General features: G+C 35.9%; 1 protein-coding gene across 1 annotated transcript in view; it reads right to left on the bottom strand.

The window, feature by feature from the left end:
* The window catches only part of CDIN1 (CDAN1 interacting nuclease 1), a 135939-nt gene that overhangs the window by 22130 nt on the left and 89629 nt on the right, over positions 1 to 24180 (bottom strand). The gene's annotated exons all lie outside the window — the stretch shown is intronic.

Raw genomic sequence — 24180 nt, 5'->3', positions numbered from 1 at the left:
CTGCATAATACATTTTTAATAAACAAACTGTCGAAACACATTCTTCACTTACACTTCTTCATTCAGATCTGAGTACTGTTCTCCAGGCAAATAAAGGATTTTTATAATCCTCAATGACAAGTTAGGCTTTTTTTAAAAAAATACAGTTCTCATGGAAATTAACTTTTAAAAACTATGATTAAATAACATTAAGGCTACAGTGATTTACAAGGATCAAGGCTTTCTAAGGGAAGACTGATGCAGTGAGTGAGAAAGAAAACACATACTGGCTTCAAGGCAGCTTGTCATTAAGAGCAGAGAGCCTTGAGTGAACTTTGAATTTCTCAATTTCTGTTGGTTCATGTCCTAACATCTACTAAAATATAGTTTTTGTTTGTTTGTTTGTTTGTTTTATTTATTAGCAGTATTCAGATGCTCAACTCTCAAGTGGTTGTGTATACCTAAAGTACAACACGTTTTTCTTCCAGCCTCACCATGTTCAAAAATCAGGTAGATGCTTTCTTTGTATCACATACTAAGGTTTTGCGCTCTAAAGACACACTCACTACAAGGTGACCCTATGCTTGCACTGCAGGAATGGGCTGATGTACTGAAAATTAACATGATACTCACATCAACATTTTAGGACAGAGATTTTTAACCCTTATACTGATGGATTATTTCATGGAAATAACAGCCAGTTTTGTCAGGGAATCACAGAATGGTTTGGGTTGGAAGGGACCTTAAAGACCATCTAGTTGCAAGCCCCCTGCTGTAGGCAGGGGTGCCACTGAGATCAGGCTGCTCAGGGCCCCAGCCACTCTGACCTTGAATACTCTCAGGGATGGGCTATCCACAACCTCTCTTGGCAATCTGTTCCATTGCCTCACTACCCTTTAATGCAGCCCACAATGTCCTTGGCCTTCTGGGCTGTGAGTGCACACTGGTGGCTTTTTCTGGCTCTACGGGGGATTGCTTGGGTATGCATCTCAGAAAAAAAAGCATTTTGGCTACCTGGGAAGATAGTGCCAGTATCTGGCTAAAAGTGTTCTAGGTATGTTGTTTGGTAACTTGGAGACAGATGTAATATTCTGGGAAATACAAGGATTCTTCATTAGTTAACCATTTCAACACAGGGCAAAGTAACTTCAAGTACCCTGGATGAGGGACATAAATAAGCAAAAGAAGGTCAACCAAAAAAACCCTAGAATCTGAAAGGCAAAATGCTAGAACAGGTTTCTACATCTTCTTCAGAAGCTTCAAGATTTCCATTTTGGTGAAGAAAGTCTAACATTCTGTTCTGTATTAGGTGTGGCATCATGTATTTGTCTTCCATAACTCAGGGTTAACACATTGTTTTACTGTCCAGTTTTGCAAGTTCATTAATGTGTTCTTGTTCAAAACAGCAACATTATTCCAATCCTAGAACATGCAAATTGAAGACTAGTTTAATAAAGCAGAGCTGCTTATATTTTTAGTTGTGCTACTTGTATTTACCATTGCAAGAATGGAAGTACTCTGAATAAGCAGGGAACAAAGATGGTTGCTTGCACTGCAGAACTTTGCCACATATTTTTGCTGAAAGCATCACTTTCTGATTAAATCTAGGCAAGGAATGTTGCTCCTTGAGGTACTTTCTAAGGGAAACCGAGTACCTCAGTTTCCCTTAGAAAACATTATGGCATTAGTTTGCTCTCCAGAGACTGTCGATGCAAGGCCACTATTGTTTAATTCGGCACATTTGAAGCTGTGGATCAGTGTTGAGAGGAGTTACTGAGGCTATTTCAAACATTTTGTTAAACTCACAGCAGCTTTCCCAAAGGAATGCTTGGCTGCAAACTACCTCTTATCCTGGGTGACAGAAAGCATGAGAAAAGCCTTTGAGTACTGTTAGATTGAAGTCCAGGCAGCCACAAGTGCTGGTCAACTCATGTTGCCACTAGGCGATTAACAGTTGTTTATTTTTAGGGCTGAAAGTAACAGGCCATCCTAAGGCCCCTGCAAGATGATATCTGAATAATCTGTGAGTGCCTCAAAGTTTGCAGCAATCCTTTCTTTCTGTGTAGCTGTTTATCTGGTGTCATTGTTCACCAGAAAGACAGGATATGCCAAAAGTGCATTTAACCAAAGAGGCAGAACTGCTCTTACAACATTAGATTTTTGTTTAATAATCATTGTAAAACAGAACCAAACTAATCAAAAAAGTTGCTCAGCAAATTTTGATAGCAGAAATGTTGATAAATAAAGGCACTACATACTTGTGTGTTTAGTATTTGCAGAGCATAAATCTTGGAGCCAGCATTAAAGCTATCTCAAGACATTTTGAATGAATGATTAGACAATTCTGTATCTTCAAATCCTTATACACAAATATGCAATAAAACAAACAATGTAACAGATGAATTAACAAATGGAGGACAGCTCCTCTGTGCTTCCAACTTCCCAGATCAGAGAATTAGACGAACAGACAGTAAATCATACTGAGTATCTCCACACAGTGCTGCTTAGCAGTTAACTACCAAACACACTATTGCCCATAATTGACAGGAAGAAGCATTTTATGTGTGACGCTGTACTTAAATTTACTGTCTCTCAAAATGTAAGTCACCTATCTGTATTAAGCAGCAAAGAGATAAAAAAAGAAGTGATATGTGTGCTGCCCATTACTGTGGCACCTGATGCCCACCCACAAGGAAGGCAAACACCTCCTCTGACCTTGAATATTCTCACTGTCTTTGGAATCCACTGGCAAACTTTAATTGTGCCTGGCATATACTTATTTTTAATGCCTGAGGCTCCTCAGCTTGTCTCTCAGTTGATTCATATATCCAGCGCCTGTTCAATCCAAACTGATCCTGCCCCACTTCGTATTTGAAAATAATTTGGGATTTAGTTGTTATTCAGAAAGGAGTGAATCCTGAGATACACAAGTCTCATGTATCAACTGCAAAATATTCAGTCTCCCAGAAGAGATATTTTCACATGGTGAAAATTGGAGAGTGTTTCAGAGACTCTAACAGACCACCAAGGCAATCTGTACTGTACTTCATTATTAGGTGAAGTAAATGCATAACTGGGGATGAGCAAAGAAATCTATTTCCCCTTTCTGCCTTCTCTCTTCTTAACCATTTATACACCTACACATAGATCTCTACTGCATGCATCTTCTGAAAAATTCATGCTATTTAGATTTATTTACAAGTTACTTACTCCTTCTCAGTATATACCAGTACTAAACCCAATTGCATTTCAGCTTTCTTTGCTTACTATGCACTGAACTTTTCTGGCTTACCATCAAGGTTCAGAATTGTGTTCAAAAGACATAAAAATGTACAGTATAAGTGAGCCCAGAAGAAGGGAGAGTAAGAATCAGGGGAAAATGCTATCACTTGTGAAGTTTTAAAGCAATGGCAGATTAGTTGAGTTAGCCATTGACATATTACAATCCATGCCTGATGAGAACTGAGGCAGAAGCCTGAAACACTGTAAAATCACATAGTATTAACATTTTTCTTCATACAAATGCATCTTGAAAACAGTGGAAGACAGCTGGACTATGTATTCTTGTGTCTTTTTTCCCCTTTCCTTTCCTTTCCTTTCCTTTCCTTTCCTTTCCTTTCCTTTCCTTTCCTTTCCTTTCCTTTCCTTTCCTTTCCTTTCCTTTCCTTTCCTTTCCTTTCCTTTCCTTTCCTTTCCTTTCCTTTCCTTTCCTTTCTCCTTTCCTTCTGTTAGGTTGCTAGATAAATGAACATTTTTGGCTGGCAGACATCTAAGGGCATCAAAGACAGAACTAGCAGTCCCATTTTAAACAAAACAGAAGAAGTGTGACCTATTGAGCTGCTGGTCCTGTTCCATCTCTGTTCCCTTTAAGACAAAAGCAAAACTAACAGAAAATAAAAGTAACAACAAGAAGAAAAATAAACACCACTTTTCCCTTCAAAGATAAATTAGGCTTGAGTAAGCAGCTTGAAACGTCATGAATAATGAGTTTTACCAACTTTTCTGAGACTTGGCTAACTTCCACCTGAGCACAGCCACTTTGTTGTTTTTTGGTTCTTACATTGCATAAAAGCTCAGAGTAAGTAAATTAAGTGATAAGATTAGTATCTGTTCTGACCAGCTGTCTCTCCCTCTCCCTTATTAGCCAAAAATACCAAGGGTTTTTTTTTGTTTCTTAAAGTGCTTATTTTCCAGTCTTGTCCTTATATTTGTGATTGTAATATCAAAAAACACCATGCATTCAAAGCATAAGGAAGGATAGTAGTTTAAAATAGTTCCAGAATTCCACAGGAACCTCTCAACAAAGCTGTCTCTCACAGAAATCCACTTGTCAGGAACAGCCATAATGCAGCTTAAGGAGAGGTGCTGACATAAGGTTTCCATCTGCTCCAACCTCAGTACAGATTACTGAATATGTTGAAGACACCTTCAACTTGAACCGAGTAATGGAAGACCAATATAGACAATAAAAATATTCTTGTCAGGCCCCTCAGTTTATAACACTCTTGCAAAAGAGGTGGGGGTCTTCCTGTCTGTTCAAGCTAGACCATTATGAACTGGAAGGCATTAAAAAATCCCAACCAAACCCCAAAAATACACACCAAAAAGAGGAAAATAGAATCAATAAATAAGAGGGAAGAGAGAACAACTCCAGCTCATTTAACACTGTGAACATTTATGCAATTTCAACTACTTCAACTTCTAGGATCTCTCTGTATCAACTACTGACTTTTGCCAAAGATTTCAAAATGCCTTTCTGTACCTTTGAGATATCACCTTTTTGTAAAAAAACAGTATTTCTATGCTGGAGGCAACTTTGTAGTTTGTAGGTTTGTGTAGAGCAGACTATTATACCTCAGTTAGATATTACACACCAATACAAATATACCCAGCAAGTCTGGCACCATTCTCCTGAGGGATGAGATGAATTCTCAACGGTATTTGGAGCTTTTCAGTACTAGGTCTTTGTAATGCATACTTACTTACTTAGTGACAAAGTTATTTCCATCAGGCTAAGTGATGCAAACTGATTATCACTTGAAATAGTGCGGAATATTCTGCCTTCGGTACAAAAACAAGCTGCCCAGTCATAAAAACCAGCTGCCCTAAACTACTTCTCTGCTCAGAAATCCATGACATCAGGATGTATAAATTGATGCAAGTTTGTACATTTTTTTTCCCTCAAGCCTCCCTAGGCCTAAAGCACTAGGATGAACTGCTAAAGGAAAAGTTGCACAGGTATTGCATTTTTGCTGAGGACAAATAAGACTTCCAGTTTGAGGTCAGAATAACTCTGTTTCCACAGCTGCTAAATCCACATTAACATTTTTAAAAGCTATTTCTAAAGCCGTACCGCTAGATTAAACATTATTTTTAGTTAAGTTCAAAGAGAAGAAGAAGTACAGCTTTGCTGGTTCTACCTGATTTCACTATGGCAACAGCAGAAAAATGGTAAATTCAGGAGATTAAGAGAACTATAATTACAGCTGAACCAGCAAAAATAAGAATTAAAAATTAATTTATAATTTCTTGATTACTTACAGGGGCACTTTTGAACCATTCTTTAATTAAAAAAAAATTAAGTCAGATCACATAGAAAATGATAGAAACAGTATAGAACAGCTTCTCTTTGCTTAAGTAATGTTTCCACTTTAATGTACTTATTTGCTCTCATTTGGTTAACACCACCAATGTTTAGTACTGTGCAAATTTATGGAAATCTGACTTTAAAGAGCTTTGTGGTACTGAGTGATTTTTTAATTTTTGATATACTTTAACTGAAGTGCCTTGATGAGATTCTGGAATAAATGAAATAAAACTCAGTAGCATGTAATGATGTCTTGTGACATGCTGTGAGGTAACATAGGCACTAACATGTCATCACTGTGGGTAAAATAATCTGAACGCTTTCATTTTGGTTTACTTTGCACAGAAGTCTGTCCTATGACTATAAAAAACTATGAATAAAATCTGATAGATCTTTTTCCCCATGGGCCTTTAAGACAATTGTACAATGCCTTATTTATATATTGCAGGAGTTGCAAGATTTATTTGTTAGAGGAACCCAAACTGCATTCCATTTTTAAAAAATGAAACAAACCCAAACCAGATACTATATTTAGACTGCTACTGTGTAAATACATAATTTAAAAAAATAATCACAGAATCGAAGAATGGGTCAGGTTGGAAGTGACCACAGTGGGTCATCTGGTCCAGTCTCCCAGATCAAGCAGGGCCATCCTAGAGTACATGGCACAGGTTTATGTCCAGAAGTTCTTGAATACTTCCAGTGAGAGAGACTCCAGAACCCCTCTGGACAACCTGTTCCAGTGCTCAGTGACTCATACAGTAAAGTTCTTCTTCATGTTGAAGTGGAACTTTCTGTGACTCAGTTGCTGCCCATTAGAGTAATTAGTAATTGCTTAAGTTACCTACTTTTCTTTACTGCAGGTAACTAATCTGACTTTTGTACTTCATCTGCAACTTAACAGGAACATGCTCAAAATATTGCTACAATTTGGTCCAAACCTATACACAGATATAAAGGTTGCAATTCCCTTTGCTTTTCTAGAGGAAGAAGCAATCAATCCATGTAATATTTGATCAGTAAAGGGATACAAAGTAATGCAGGTAAAGAAAGGGCAAAATAATCATACAAAGTGTTGGGAGAGAGATTTTCAGTACAAATCTGGAAATACTGTATTTTCTTGAAGACTTGCTTAGTTCTCATCTGGAAACTACAGCCAGATCATTCAAAAAAAAGACACGCAATAGCCAGATATGGAGCCAGGCTACTGCACTGTCCAGGAAAACGAACAGTTCATAGGAAAGACTAAATGAGTTTGGTCTTTCCAGCCTAGGAGAGTAAAGGTCGAGGACAAGTTTTTATCCTCCATCAACACATCAGGGAGACTAATGTACTGGGTCTAGCAAAACCTTCCAGTGAGAGCAGTGGCACCTTTAAATTATTTTAAAATTCCACTTGATATGTTTAACAAATCGGTTATAAGATACAGTGTTTATCACAGCTGGGGATTAGACAGAGTGACAAAACCTTACTTTCCTGAATGCAGTACATAAAACTAGCAATACAAAATGCTCTTTCAAGCAATCTGGAATGATATCACTACTGCAAACAAAATTAAACAGACTCAAATGTCTTTTTAAATGCCTTAGGAAAAAAGACGAATGTCTGTATAATGTGACTTATATTTATAAAACAAGATCCCAGAAAGTAATCCAGAATGCAGGAAAATAAAGAGTTTAAAAAACTGTAAGATTAAAAGAAATCTCCTTTTGAAATTAACAATATGCATTTGAACCATGCATATTTGCCCACAGACATAGGTTAAGAATTTACTTTTCGTAACTAATAACAGCTTGTCTGATTTTTATCAAAGTTAACATCTTCAAATTGCAAAGGTTCTCTACACTTGGAAGTTAAATACATAAAGACAGGCAAACTTTTCTAACCAAAGAAGCATTTGCAACTTCTCTAATTTCACTTTTTGCTTTTACAACAAAAAGCAGTAGTGATAATGATGTAGTGATGACTACTTCAGACTCTTCTGGTTCAGTGTTATCCAGATCACTCCTGCCTAATCCTCAAGCCTAAAGCAAAGAGAACAATCAAAGGTATGCTGAAGGAAATGAAACCATCACCAAACCTCAGAAATCTGTAACAGCTTCATTACTAGTTCCTTGTCTTTTTCAGGTAAAAAAAAAAAAGTCTTTAAGCAATACCCATGCCAATCACACACTTCATACACCCTGTTCCTCCCCTTTTTTGGGGGGGAAAAAAACCCCAACAAACAAAACAAAACAAAAAAAAAAAAACAACCCTAAAAAACCCAACAAAAACCACACACAAAAAAACCCCCCAAAACCCACCAGGTTTATGGACTCTTCTTAAGGTCCTGGTTGTAAAGTACATAGCTCATAAAAGGTTACTGGGACCAGGTCACCATGCCATTATGCCTGTCCCACCTGGAGAAGTGGACTCATTGTGAATACTGAAGTTCATAAAGCACATCGCAAACCTAATGGTAAGTAAAGACATAAAATTCTCAATGGAGAGGTTGTGCCTGTAAACCAACTTCCTAGCAGAGGCAAAGGGTGACAGGTGGAGTGTAACACAATCCCTGCCACCCCCAACAAGCCTGCCTGCAGTAAAAATAGCTGTGTAGGGCTGAACATTTTTTGCTTACAAATAGAACTAAATTTAACAGTAAAACTGAACAAAGCAATAGCAACAGAATCAAATGTGACAGCAAAAAACCCATTTTATGCACACACTTTATTACTGTTCTTAACTTTGTGTTTGTATAGTGAGTGAATTTATGCTTCAGCATGTCTAAAACTGAATTACAGAGATACATAGAGAGGTAATTTTCTTTACAGTCACCTACCAAATGATTGAGAAAAAAAGAGAGCAGCTATTCTCAAAGAAGTGTACACTCAATTCCTTTATCTGTCCAGTCACTTACCCAACAAAAATTTATTGTAAGGATGACCTATAAAGTGTCAGATATCAGATTCAAAGTATGAAGAAAGGACAATCTCTAACTACTTTCATATATTCCTCTAGAAAGAATTTTCTTCATTATACTGTTTCTGGGATAATTAAAAAATAAGAGGCATAAGAGATGAAAGTGATATACACTTACTGTAGATTTTCTCTTTGTAAAGACAAAAATGTAGAAAGATATGTGAAACAGAAGTGTGGTGTGAAAGGTCTTACAAACCACAGCTACAAGGAAATTCAGAGATCAGAATGAAAATCTTTATCACTTTGTGCCTAGATATCATTCACTGACTGTATTAAGGATTGGCCAATAACTCTTTGTAGGTTTAATATAAAGCCATTAAAATAGATGGTACCTTAAAAGAAAGTATGCAACCATTAAGGATGTTGTGAATACAAACATATATATTACACAGAACTGTTTACATTATGTGGCATTTTTTCACAACATGTGGGGGGCAAAATGGTTTTGATTACCCCCATAAAACACAAATGAAGAAATATTGACTATTCAGTCAGGAGTTGCAGGCATTGGACTGTATGATAGGGACCTTCCAAATAAAATTGAAGAAAATGTACCTCATAAATAATGCTCTGCCCATTAAGGCAAAGACAGTCAACTGACACTTCACACGATGCAATATGAAAAAACAAGGTGGCCCGCATGATGACATGGAAATTATTGCAATAGTTCAAAACAAAGAGAAAACATTAATGAACAAAAAGTTCTCCTTTCTCAATATAGTTTAATAGTTCAGAGTTTTCCTCCCGTTTTGAAGCATTCCATCTCATTAATGATTCCCTTACATGAATGGAAGGTAAACAGATGTACTGAAATCTCTCATGACTCTGTAACATCTCAAAGTTGTTTATTTTAATTTCTGGCATACATTATGATCCATACTTAATGGATCCTCTGTTTTTTGATTATATCAGCAGGTATATGAGTCAGTGATCAGCAACTCCATTTGTCTTTTATACCACAATTTGACATCAATGCAAGAAATGGGATGAGATGCAAACAAAATTATATAGAATTACTAAATAATAGTTGATAATGATTATATTTGTGATGCATGACTTGTCAGAATTAGATTTAACAGTAGCTAATGAATGTTTCTTTGTACTTCCATAAATTTGATAGGAAAAAAGGTTGCTTTCAAAGCTAAAAAAAAATTGCAATTACCAGCTCCTAATCACATCTGAGGATTATTGGTCTTTCTGACTAAGAAGTCAGGGATGACATTAGATTCCTCTTTTTAGTTATTGTTATCAGTGACTTGGTGATCTCAGATGGATCTTTTAAACAGTACTTCTAACAAGACCCTGTTGTAATGTTCTCAAAACTCAGCTTGATCTCAGGGAGTTACTTTTTCAGTTGCTATTCCCTACTGTACAGACACCAGAGAAGCAATGCAGAATGACTATTTGTCTGAGCAAAATCTGGAAACTCACCCTGTAACATTCAACTTGACATCAGACTCAAAATGAAGTTTTGAGTTAACGTAGAACTTAACCCCAGCATAAGAACTCAAATATGCTTTGATTTAGCAACATTAAAATTTAGCAATTTTTGAAAAAAATGAAGTACTTTAAAAAGAAATCTTTCAGTTTAGTTTACTGAAACGTATTTCAGCATTAAATAGCATTCTCCCAATTCCCCTCCCCTTTATTTTAATATGTTGGCATGTGGTTAGACTTCTCTAATTCCAATGAAGTACTAAAAAAGAGTGCAGGAGGGGATATGATTCTTCAGAGCCACAACAGCTATCCACATTAAATACAGAGCAATGCAGGACTGCACTTGTTGCTTTATTAAAAATTATAAGAGAGAAAGCATTTTAAGTTCACCCAAATAATTGATATATTCTCAGCTGGACTGAAGTAGACATTTCACTTTGACTTTTACAGTAGAAATGTTGAAACTTAGGAAAACTTTGTTCTCTGTCCAAAAGTGTCCCCAACAGCCAACAAAAAAATTCCTCAATGGATTTTCTGGAGTGACAAAGATTATTTTTAAATAAAAGAAAGAAAGTACTAAAATAATTCAAAGAAACAGGTCATTTTGATATCCATTAACCAAAAGGAATGTTCTGGCAGAAATGGACTTATCTCTACCGCAGTCTGATGAAGCTTTTCAGATTTTTAGTACTTGCTTATCTTTGTTAATACACTCAAGCATGCATATATCTTCTGAGAGTTCTGCTTTAATGGCTGAGCTTTAATGGTTCAACTGACAGGATATGTTAAAGGACACAAAAAAATTAGTAGCGAGTTTGATCTCCATGAACAATGCTATCCAGTTTTAGACTTCAAAAAACGCAAGACTGATCTATATATTAAAACAAACCAAATTAAAAATGTGGAAAATAGACAAATCATTAAACCATCCACCCCACAACATCCCCAGATTGGAGGTAAGCTTCATAACAAATGAAAGATTTTCAGACAGACAGCTTCAACTCAATACTTATTTTCCAGTTCTCTATCCTGTCTTTTAAGTTAAAAGTTGTTTATAAATTATATATGAGAAGGTTTCCAGGAAATAAAGTCAGAATAGTACTAACCTGATGATTTATATATTGCTGTGGCAACATAAAAACCAGGCACAGTTATACATATGCTTTCTTATACATGGATAAATGTATATGTAGGTGGAAGAGTGTATGCTTATGATGGGATGCTCTATACTAAAGTAATCTTGGCTGAATTTTGATTTTCCTCACAACAAGGCAAACATAGTGAGACTTGAGTAACACTACAACCAACTCAGTGCATCACGCCTGCTTTCCAATCCAAACATTTTACCTTCTGGATTGTCCATGTTAAAAGAAATATAGTTTACTTTTCCACTCCTGCACACCACTTCCACTAAATTTAAAGTGCAAATTTATTAAACTGATTAAAGAAAAGCATAGGATAAATAAAAGAAATTTTCCCTTTTCAGAGAGAAGTGTGACTGCTTTTCATTATAGTTTAATGAGACTTACCTGAATTCCATGAGGGCAAGTACTTCAGAATTAGTTTGATTAGGAATTCAATACTATATATAAAATAAATGTGAATATTTGTTCTGGGCTACATTTTATTTGTTTTGTAAACTGAATAGATCATACAAATTATTTTCAGTATAGGAGTTGATTCTATATGTGCAGAATCAATATGAATATTGTAGGAGAACTTTTATTACAGAACAAACTGATTTTGGCAAGACATTGAATTGTGTAAAAAGAAAGTTGTGTATTTTCTGAATGCCTGACTTTTAAGAACAAAACAATACAGAAAACACTGTTAAAATGAGTATTTGTGTAATACATTTTTAACTTGGCAAAAAATCAACCACTCTTCAGTTTTATTACACTGACTTAAATTCATTGCAAAATAGTTTTTGCTCTCACTAGTCAGTTTGGAAAACTGGAAGGTTAGGAGTTTATTACTCTCCTGGCCAAAATTTTTGTTAGTCTGATTCAATCAATGATTCAAAACATTTTTTGTGTGCTATAACTCTCTTTAAGCTTAAAGAGCTTTCTCTCAGCTGTTTAACCGCTGATATACCTTGAGAAAACCAATGTATTTGCTCATATTTAGCCCACTTGCTCTTGGATACATTAGGACAAACCCAACAAGATGTAGGGCAGACTGTACTTCTTTCTCTTCTGCTGAAAGTGCCTGATCACACAAAATGTTTAATTTAGAAGATAATTCTTTAGTTGCTGCAAGGAGGAAAGTATAAGGTTGTTTAGTATCTTCTATATCATATACATTTTAACAATGACCAGACCATGTACCTGAGAGCAGTGTCCAAATGCTTCTTGAGCTCTGTCAGGCTGGTGCTGTGACCACTCCCTTGGGGAGCCTGTTCCAGTGTCCAACCACCCTCTGGCCCTAATAGCCAACCTAAACCTCCCCTGACACAGCTTCAGATTCCCTTAGTCCTGTTACTGCTCACCACAGAGAAGAGATCAGTCCTCTTCTTCTCACAAGGAAGCTGTAACTGCAGTGAGGTCTCCCCTCAGTCTCCTCCAGGCTGAACAGAACAAGTGACCTCAGCTGCCCCTCATACAGCTTCCTCTTTAGACCTTTCACCCTCAGCATTATTATCTTATAGAAGCCAATTACTTTTTTTTTGTTTCGTTTTGTTACCATTTTACCATTACATTTGTGTTTTGAAACTACACTGGATAGTTCCAGTTACAATAGTGAAGATCCACATTTCTTCTGCGGTACAGAATACATTAATGTTTTTTATACTCATATTTCATCACATTGGATGTGTTTTTCATAAAACAGGATTATTAATTTCCAGGATCTGGGAAGTTTCAAACGACTTCAATTTATTTAGAATGCAGCATATTAATTTCCAGTAACCACAATGTGACTAAACCTAAACATTTTGTCTGTTCTGCATTTTACTGTCTAACAATAAAATAATCGCTTTCAATTATAATAAATTAAATCCAAATTGACTTTGTAATGTACAGTGAGACTGAAATAAGTGCTAACACTAAACATCTACAAAGCATGTAATTAATTTTAGGAAACAATGTTTTCAGGAAACATTATTTGCTTTGAATAACTCAACTGATTCAAAATAATTCTACTTTGAAGCCATACAGCTATATCAAAGGGTTAATTTAAGCAGGAAAATAAATTTTTGACATATGACTAGATAACATGAGACTCAGTAATAAAAAAATGCAAGTCTTTCTTCTGCTGTTTCTCTTCCAGATTAATGAAACTTTTATGTTTGGTATTAAGTTGTGTCTTGATTTGTTCCACTCCTGCTGCCAGGCTACTCTTCCACCCCCAGATGTTGGAGTACTGCTCTAAGATAACTGATTTTACTAGTGGGACCATAATAAGAACAATTTGCTTACACAGATATGGATATGGTACTCTGCCATGAAATACCCAGGCTAGAGCCAGGGCATGGAGCTGAAGTACACAGACTAAGGGCAAGTGAAGACCAGACTGAAAATATGGCTACTTCTCAAAGCTGATTTTAAGAAATCAGGAGCATATAAACAGGAACTTCTCCCTACCTCCCCACTTCTTTTTTTCTTTCCGGGAAACATTAGGGTTCTCTTTCCTGTTTACAAATTCAATCCTTCAAAAGAGAAACCAAACACTGCATTTTCTAGTTCAATTTCATGAGTCTGAGTCTTTCCTTACTGACACTGCATTAACATAGGAAGGAGATAAGGATGGTACTAGTAATGAAAAAGACCTATGCCCTACATCAACCTTTTATGAAATTGGGCCTCTTTAGAAATTCTAATTCCAAATACTTAGAAGGTAATTAGAGATTGTAATTGTTCAGACTGGAGCTTTTATACTTCTTAAGTAGGAGAAACAGTAGATATTATTCTAGCCCACTGATGGTCCTCCTTATTGCTACCAGTGCACTTAAGTACATGGTAGAGAAATGTGGTCACACACTCCCATGTGCTAGTCAAGTCCCTCATACATAACTCATACTCTTGATGTTGGGTCCTGTGGACATCTGTGTTCACCTGATGTTTTTAACAGAAAGTAGCATGCATGGAGTTAAAGGGCAGTAACAGGTTCTGTGCTCAATAACTTGTCAAGATTTACAGAACCAAACCATAGCCAGCAGAAGTTAGTTAAAGCTAATATTTAATAGAAACATTCCCAGGTAAAAGCAGTATGGAAAAACTTTCTGTGACCTACTGCTTTTATCACCCCTTGTAGACATTATACTATTTGCAAATTCTTTACCATAGAACATTCATAATGTTATTCCAGTTTTTTTTCATATGTAGGTTATCAATATCCCAAGTGTCAGATCACAGTCTGCTGTGCTGCCATAATCTATTTCAGCCAATCCTGGCACTTGGAAGATCCCAACACAGATCTGTAGTGACTGTGGTCCCCAGCTGCCTACACCTCACCTCAGTATGACACTGAGATCTTGTTGTTGCCTATGTTGAATTTGTATAATCCTGCATTAACCATGATCACAGTAGTTTGTTACCTGCCTGCTGCTTTCTCACAGCAAGAGTTGCAACTATTTCAATCAGTCTGTAAATTTGGGATTATCTTAGCTCTCTGCTGTGATGATCACACTTGTAACTGACAAAATGTATCACTTATAGGCCCCAATTTCCAACATGGAAGGAAAACCTTGAATCCAGATTGCAAGATATGGAATCATGGGCAACTTTTCCCCTGGCAAAGATGTGAACTAGTTTTCAAAACTCAGGTGATTAGGGTCCAATACAAATAACAAATAATAGGTAAACCCATGGTAGTGAGTTACTGTACATTTTCTAACAAGAACTCCTATTGCAAATATTTTTCAGTTAATGATTAAAATTTCAGTTAATGATTAATGATTTTCAGTTAATAATTTAGAATGAAAAAACAACTAGCATTCAAGCTAATTATAAATTACATCTTGGAATCTAGGTAAATGGAACAGATACAAGCAAAATCTTAGAACTGAACAGATAAAATAATTAGAAAAACATTGTTCCAGGGCAAAATCACCCAACCTCTACCCTCAAAACAAAGCACAATTATAAACACCACACTTTGAATTATAAAGCATTTAAAGCCTGTTAGTCAGTTAAATGGGAGAAAAAAATCTGCACTAAAGCTTTAAGGGACACTTTGGGACAATAACATCCTCATTAAAAAATAAGGATACATCAAAATTCTTCATTTAAAAGGTTAAGTGTTAGTCTCTGTGTAGTTGATAAATGTTGGGCTAATCTAATCAGTGGCTGTAAGAGGCAATGCCATCAGCTAGTTCCCCTGACCTGTGCTTTTTACCTTTTTACCAAAGTTAGATTTAAGAAAGATGTAAACTTGAGGCCTTTGACCTAGCAAGGACCTTGTTCATGCTAGCCTGGTGTTCTGCTAAACAGACTGAGAACTTTCGGCTGAAATCAGGAACATGTGCACTTCACTAATACAACACATGACTTGGAAATTAAAATGCAACATGATCAAGTGCTCTAGGATATTTTAACAGTTAAGAATGCAGCTAGGGGAAAAAAAAGCTTGTATCTGTGTTTTGTTTTGGGGAGGGGGAAAAAGACAAATTAAATTGCATTCATTTTCTTAAAATACATAGGGAAACAAAAATTCAGTTCCTTAGTTCATGCATGACTGACCCAGAGGAAATAAGGAGGTTGTATGTGTTTTTACGTCATGTGTCACTTATTAGGTAAGTAGGTTTTACTATTTCCAATTGAACTAAGTTAAAACTAATTAGATGCTAGTTAAATTACAATATAAATATAATAAACCCAAATAAAAATAGCAAATGGCATTTTAGTTATCAATATTACTCCTAAATGCAGCTGATTATTTCCAATAGTACGTATATTGATTACCAAGCTTTGCCAGGTGTTGGAATGGCAGTTTAATGCTACATACACTAACTAGGACTGACTTTCCACATATGCCATATTTAAACAGATCAATTTATTTCATTCCATCTTCTACTGATACTTACATGTGTCTCCACACATTACATCTGAATCTGGACTCTGTATAAAACATGATCCATCCACCCTTTTTGACTGTTATGGAATGACAGTACAGTAAAATTGACAGTGAGACCTAGTGATACAGTTTCTATTTACTACCAGCATCTCAAATCAGTGCTGAGATTTTATACTTGATAATATAAAACAGATGCTTGGAGTACCCATGTAGATTTTCACTTAAAAAGTGTGAAGATTATGTATCACTATTTCACAGATTATGTATCATTATTTATCAATAAATGTATCTACATACATTTCTTCCATCTCAACTACCTACAAAATAACAGTCTAAGTACATTTTTGGCACATATATGCTTATCCCTTGCATTCCTGGGTTTAAGACTTACATGGAAACTTGAGCAGGAAGTAAACTGTTCAACTTGGAATAGCCAAAGATGTGAGTTTAAAGAAACTAAACCAAGGAAGTATGTCACATTACCTTCCATGAAAAAACGACTCTTTTTGAGACTCAAGTATAGAACACACTAACATATGGATGTTCATCTTGTACTGGAGAACCAACTAGAAAAATTGACTTCTGTTGTTTTCTCCTTCTATGTGGAAGATCCTTCTGATTTTAGAGTACCAGTGTCTGTTTAATTCATGGTCAACCTACTTCCTTAGCGTTCAGAGAAACAAAAGGATATATGGAGAAAGCAAATTAATTATTATACTTACTAGATTGGGGGGTTTAGAGGATTATTAAGACTACATATTGGGAAAGTGCACTTCACATAATTTGTATTTATTTTGCAATTAAATTTTTAGCAAAAACATATGAATTCTTGGTTATATGTAGTTTAATCATATCTAACTATACTTACTTCCCCTCTGCGTAAAGCTATTTATATTTCAATCTATATATTGCCCCAAGTTTTCCATCATTTATTTATATCTGCTAGTACACAGGCAGTGACTGGTTCTTTGGAATAAAATAAATAAATACATTGCAAGAATGTAGAATGGGCAGTTAGCATTACACAGTACAAAAAGTCTTAACATATTTTTTTTGAATGAGGGAGTTCTGCATTTACAAATTGAACATGGTATATTGTACTTCTGTAAAAACATTTCCTTCTGCAATTTAATAAAGAAATAGGTCAGAACAGAAAATTTTCCTAATGGCTGTGAACTCAAAAAAAAAAGTCTGATTTAGTAACTATGAAAACTAAAATGTGTTATTATTATCCACTTTGATTTCATTAATTCAAAGTAAAGGACAGAATATAGATGGAAAGAATTTTATATTTGCAGATGACTTTACACTTAAGAAAACCCAGAACTATGACATACACATCCCGTAAACCCATGTGTCAGTATCTGCTGTAACAGAAATACAATTGATATGCACAGATCTATTTCCAGTCTTGGTATAAATGATTTTGTTCTGCATTTTTATTCCAGTGATACTCTGTTTTTATTCGGTGATTTCATTTTTATTTCAGTGTAGGAATTGAGATTGCCATTGGTTATATTGGTTATACTTTAGTCAGAAGGAGAAAGAATTAAAAAACCAAATTTTTACTATTCCTGCATAATTTTCCATGGAAAAAACCCATTTTCTTCGCTGAATTTATGTCTTGAATACTTTATACTTTTGAATATACTAACATTTACCCATGCACCATTATTTAATGACAATAGTTATAAAAAGTCATAAGTACATAGCAATACAGAATCCTGACAAGTATTCAAAGGTTTGATAATGGAAAAAAGTTCTCCATTAATTCTCTCAAATTCAATGTAAACCCTTATATATCTATTAAACCCCGTTCAGAATTCAATCAGCATTTTCCCTTTTACTTTCATTGAAGGGTTATTTAATTCAAGTTGCTACAAATATTATTTAATCTAGATAAAACTTTTTTAAAGAATAACTTGTCATGACTTTTTTGATCCTGAGATTTTTATATTTAGCTAAATTAATCCACTGCATGAAATATTCTTCTATGTCCTCAATCAGAACTAAATTGTCCTCATTCATTCTCAAACAGGTGTTTCTTGCTGTAACACGTATCTCCTGTCGATCCTCCTAAGTTATAATATATTTTGTGAGAAATGAAATAGACAATGGCCTTCAAAGAAATTTTTTAAAAAAGAAATCCTCTTCCTCTAAGACCAGCAACTAAATGTGATGAAAGCAGTGAAAATACCTCCTTAAATCAAACTTAGTAATGAAATCTCTTACTGAAGGAGAGACATAGAAGATATTATGAGGGATAATTTTAGCCAGCAATGTTAGAAGATCAAGGGATTGTCTCTATACTGAGAAAAAGTCTCCCAAATTCCTGGTGCCATTGAAACACAATCCATACTTTTACAAGATACACTTTCTTTGACCTTCTCTTTCTGACTAACATACTGCTGGCACCCCTTCCTGTCAGTTTTTGTATCCTTTGCAAAGTTCCAGCCCATTGGCCTTCCTGACCCTATCCCTACAGAACCATGCAGCACCCCTATGCTCTTCCCAGGACATCTGTACCTGCTTCCACTGTCTGTGCATTTGCTTTTTGCCCCTTATTTTGACCAGCAGGTCCGCAATCAGCCATGCCAGTCTTATCTTCCTTGCTGGATTTCTCAGGCATGGGAATGGAGAGCTCTTGTGCTCTATGGAAAGTCTCTAAAGATCTGCCAACTCTGTTCTGCTCTGCTCAACTCCCATCTGTCCCCTAGGGCAGTTTCCTGGAGAGTCCTATTGACTAACTCATTGAAGAGCTGAAGTTTGATTTCCTAAAAATTTAGGGTCCTGACTTTACTGTTTGCCTGACCCATACTCCTCAGGACTGCAAACATCACTTTATCCCAGGCTGCACTTTAGCCCAGTCCAATCTTGATATTCCTGACCAGCTTGATCATATTGGTGATCATCAGTATTGCATGCCCTCTTGTAGAGCTGTCTATTACCTGGCTCAAGAAGTTATGCATTCCAGGAATCTCCTGGATTGCCTACAGCTTGCTGTGCTACTTTTCCAGCAGATATCAGAGTGGTTGAACTCCCCCTGTAGGAGGACAAGAGCCTGTGAATGTAATGCCTTCTGTAGCTGGAGTAACAATCGTTCATCAATAGCTTCTGCTTGATTGGACAGCCTGTAGTAGACACCAACCACAACATTCCCTTTGCTGCCTTGGTGTTTGATTCTTACCCATAAGCTTTTGACCTGCTTGAGGCTGTTCTTCAGAGAGAGTGCTTCACACTCAATCCACCTGTGATTTAGAGGGCAGCTTCTCTTGTGCAGGGTAAGCACCCTGTCCATCTAACCTTGGCATGTCATTTCACAGCTTATCACAAGTGAGCCGATCTTATCTCCTTCCCCCTTCAAAAGAGGAGGAAGCTCCGTCCATGAGCCCCATCAACCCAAAGACTCTCTTCTAGAGAAAGATGAATCTCATCTGATGCCAGCAAGCCTGGTGCTGTGCAGATCATCCCATTATCAAACCTCCCAAAATCTTGACAGTGACACCAACCACAGACCCATGTGCATTATAATAGATAGTTTAGAATATGTTGATAATTTCTTTAGTTCTGATGGAGAAACTTCCTAGAAAATAACTAGGCAGAAACCTTGGCAAACTCAGATAAACATGTAGGACAAGCAACCAGATAAAGGAGATTCAGGTGTGGACATTATGTGTTCAAAAGATTGCCTCATATGGGTGAGGTGCTTTTTTTGTTTTGTGGAGAGGGGAAATACATTTATAACCTCTGACTCAATGACCCATCTTGCAAAATGACAAGCTCCTTCAATTTACCAGCATATTTCCTCAGCAAAATCACTACAAAACAAGAAATGTTCAGATACTGGGAACCAAGTGCCAAATTCCTGGCTGGCCTAAATTAAGTTTCCTTCAAATCAAAGTGATGAAACTCAGAGAACAAGAGAATAACTCTGTAAAAAATGAGGAAAGGGTGATGGATACGGATGGGGGAGCAGGACACGGTCAATAAAACTGTCTTAACTTTCTAAATATGGCACAGAAAGGTTCTATTCTAAGACCTTTATGCAAGAGAGAAAACAAAAAGCTCTGCACTAGCTTTAAAATCTCCTAGAAACAGGACATTTGGTAACATGAAGGAATCAGAATCTAAGAAAACCAGTAAAATTAATATATTCATTCCTATTTACTGACAAAACAATCCCTGTCAAAAAGGACAAGTTGATACTTCTCACTAAATCTGTGAGAAGTTTCAATTCATAAACACATTTAAAGAATTCAGGAGCCTGCATCAGGAATTCAGAATGCACTCAAACACTGCTTTAATCATATTTTGACTTTTTATCTCTATGAAAATAAACAGGTAAGAACCATTGATATGAAAAAGCCCCTCAACCAACAACACCAACCCAATAGACTCCTGAAGCCATAGATAAAAAGACCTCCTATCAGTGGGACACAGAACTGGTATTTAGTTCTGAAAGGTTGCGATTTTTTAAAAAACACTTTGGAAAATCACCTTCTGCTGAGCAGTCAAAAAAAAAAAAAAATTCGCAATTGTTTTGTGTCATCAGTAGCAGTGTCTCAGATTCAAAACCATAGAACCAGAATACATTTCAGAACAAGCACCAGGAAATGAACCTTAAGAAATTTTAACTGTTCAGTAGAGAGAAAGGATAGGATCAGAGGCTTATGTTTTATTGGTTTTGTCCATGAGAAATTAAGTAGTTTACTTATCCACAAAAAGGATGCAGGCCAAAATCATAACATGTTAACACCGCTAGCTTGTAATCGATGCAATCACAGTATTACTATCTAAATTTTTGTTTACTTTCCAACAGATTGGTGTCTGCAGATCATGCTGTCTTACACTGCCGTTCCTCTGTAACCTTAACCATTATTCCTACTGTGTAAAGTGAAGCACAAATTTAAGGTGACAAAGCACCAGTTGGCTGATGTGAAGTATGCTACGAAAGCAGAAACCTCTGAAAGCTTCACAGCCATTATGAAATAACTGACCTATATGAAACCGCTACCATGGTTCACAAATTTATTGTCAGGTTCCAGCCTCTAGCTGTTCTCTGATTGTTCTAAATACTTGACAAACTGAAGCCTTTTCACTTTCCGTTGAAATTGCCTCATCTCCCTGTCAGAGCGCCATGGGGGACTCCATTACTTTTCTGACTTCTTTCCCCTACTGACAAGTCATTTAGCTGGCTTCTTGTTGTGAAGGCTGTCCATGTCAAATTAGCCAGGGCCCCTATTGTCCTTATTACCACTCGAAAAGCCATCATGAGTAATGCTACGGGGTCCCTCAGTTGTCATCATTTGTCAGAAAGAAAGGGAGTGTGGTTACATATAGCTGACAGGTAATTTCAGTGTCTACAATTACCCCAATTAGTCTTGTCATAAACAATTCGATAAATGCACACCAATACAAACAGATAAACACACCAAGGTTTCTCACTATTAATGCCATGTAATGGATAAATCAGTGATATAACACTATATTTTATTTATTTCTTTAAACTATTCTCAGCTGCAAGCTGGCAGTTGCTACCTGGTCAGCACAAATTGTACTATCTACTTTCATTAGCTCATCACCACAGAAGAATATGAAAGGCTGTGACAAAATTCATTTAGAGAGCACGAAAGAGCAGATTGCCTAAAGCAGGTGTTGCAACAAAGATAAAACAAAGGTTTCCTTTTGTCAGTTTAATGCTGCAATGAGTTTTAAAAGAGACTATTTTGTCCTTAAAAACAAACATAACATAGGAGAACGGCAGAAAGAGAGAGCAGTGAAATACATTCCTTGTTTCCCACCATTTCCCAAGCTGATCAGCAGGTGGGTCTTCTAACAATATATGCATCAAAGCCTTATTTGCCAAGGTGGTCAAAATATTAAGCAAATTATTTCCACATATTTTTAAATTTTTTTTTTTAAATATACATCTTGCAATGCCATATGGCTCCTGAAAGACCTGATAATCATTCCCCATAATATACAACATAATCTCTGATGTTCTTCCACAGAATTATTTGAGAACAGGTTTAGTAATTCCAACTGCCTGGACATTCTGGAGCACTATGCTGAAGTCTTTTGGAGCATAAAATATTGATGAAAGTTGACTGCTCTTCTAAAATGCCAGGTAGACCTGTTACAAACACAACACTGAAAAAACCAGTTTTAATAACACTTATATTAAACACTGAATTACACATTGCTAAGCTTATCCTTGTGATCCACCTAAATAAAAACCTTGACATCTCTAGAGTCTACAGCACCCTGTCTGTTTGCTGACCGCAGGCTGAAGTGATGGCTGGAAAACCGAACACAGACATGTTGTTGTAGGAAATTGCTTTTGGCAACTATTTGTTCAAACTCAAGATTTTTTTTTAAACCAACACTAAGAACCCACCAGAAAACAGGACAGGTCTCCCTAATGAGTAATCTATTTTAGCACAGTCTTGTCTAGGCATGACAGTTTACTGAGAGGCTTGAAAAACTCGTAATTACCAGTGTTACAGGGCAATTAATGTATATTACACTGCACTACTCATGGCAGCAACTGTCATTTTCTCAATAAAAATGAGTACTCTTCAGCTAAAGGTGACATTAATTGGGACTTTAATGACTATGCAGAGGAGCTGAAGCCAAATATGAACAAAACAGCGACTCAATGAGCGACTTCAGAAACGAGAAAATTGTACTAAAATGAGATTAATTGCTGTTTAGAAAAAGGAAAGAACCTAAAAAGCTATTAAATTGCAGGGTTTGGGTGCCCGGGTGATGGTTGTGATGTTAATCTTGCATTCTCACAGCAGGCAAATATTCACTAAATTCAGAGCCTTTTGACAGCAGGAAAAATCATGTATGCTTAACTTCAATCCATCAAAAATATATTTCAGCTTTTATCAGTGTTCTAAATACTTCTGCAATTTCAAAAATTACTGCTCCATTCCTTGGCTGTCATCATGCAAATGCGAACACTGTCAATATTGCTATGAAAAATTCCCTGGCTTCAAAAGGCCTGCTTCGGTGATAAAGAAAGAAAAACGTGAAGATTAGAATTGCAAAACACACACTACTAATATAACTAAAAGCAACAATAAGAATTTAATGTTTAAATTGTGAAAACTGCTAAAACAGAAAATGATGGGGTATTGTTTTAGTGTGTGTGGGGAAAAAAAATAAATCAAAGAACTCTCCAACTCTCATAAAATCTTTAAAGCTTACAACTTTATAGATAATTACTCATTGCAAATAATTAGGACATAATTTTGCAGCTTGACTTCAGGTGATATAATTATTAAAACTGCTCTGTAGTTTCTAAAAGCCTTTATCTGTGCTACTTAATTCTTTAAAGCAATTATATAATTGCTTTCCTTTATAGCCTTTTTAACTGTCATGATGACTGTATACATAAAACATTGCACTTAAACTCTGACATATAAGAGGGATAAACATAGCTCTGATTCACTATTCACTTTGAAGTTATATCTCCTGTAACTTCAGATTTTAAAACAGAAAATCAGTTTATCCTGTCAAGTTAAAAATTGCATATGGAGCATTCACGTATCTTAAGAAGCAAAACTTCTCTTCCACCTAAACCTACAATAGTTGCACCCAGAAAGAGACAAAAATAGAGCTCTTAGTTTCTTGTAATTCCCTGTTCCATAATCAACTCTGTTCATTCTGCATCTTCAGAATTAAACATCTGTCTCATCCACATTTAAAAGAACTCTAGATGCATTAAAACATGCATCCCCAAGTGCTGCATCCACTAGGTAATATAATATAATATAATATAATATAATATAATATAATATAATATAATATATAGGTTTCAAAGACAATTAATAACATTATATCTATTAAAACTTCTGAAATATTTATTCAGAAATTCCACTATAGGTATATAAATGTCTTAAGTACAAAAATCATAGGCAAGCAAGGCAGGCACTTAAGTTGGGCACTTAAACCAATCACTGTGTGCTGAATAGGGGCCACAAATTGTCATAACACTACCTACTTTGCATACAGCACTTTGATGATTAGTCACCTCTTTATTACATAGTTCTTACTTAAAGTAACCGAAAAATACATGACAATGTTACCATAGTAACCTTTAAGTTAACCCATACGATTCATGAAATTAATTGTATTTCAAATGTAAAATTTGATGATGAAATTTTTCGTATGAAACATCCATTTTTTTGCAAAGG

This window comes from Zosterops lateralis (assembly GCF_965231275.1).
Source record: "Zosterops lateralis genome assembly, chromosome: 6".
Classification (NCBI taxonomy): Eukaryota; Metazoa; Chordata; class Aves; order Passeriformes; family Zosteropidae; genus Zosterops; species Zosterops lateralis.
The sequence above is the reverse complement of the archived record's forward strand: the minus strand, read 5'-3'. Positions and strand labels throughout refer to the sequence as shown.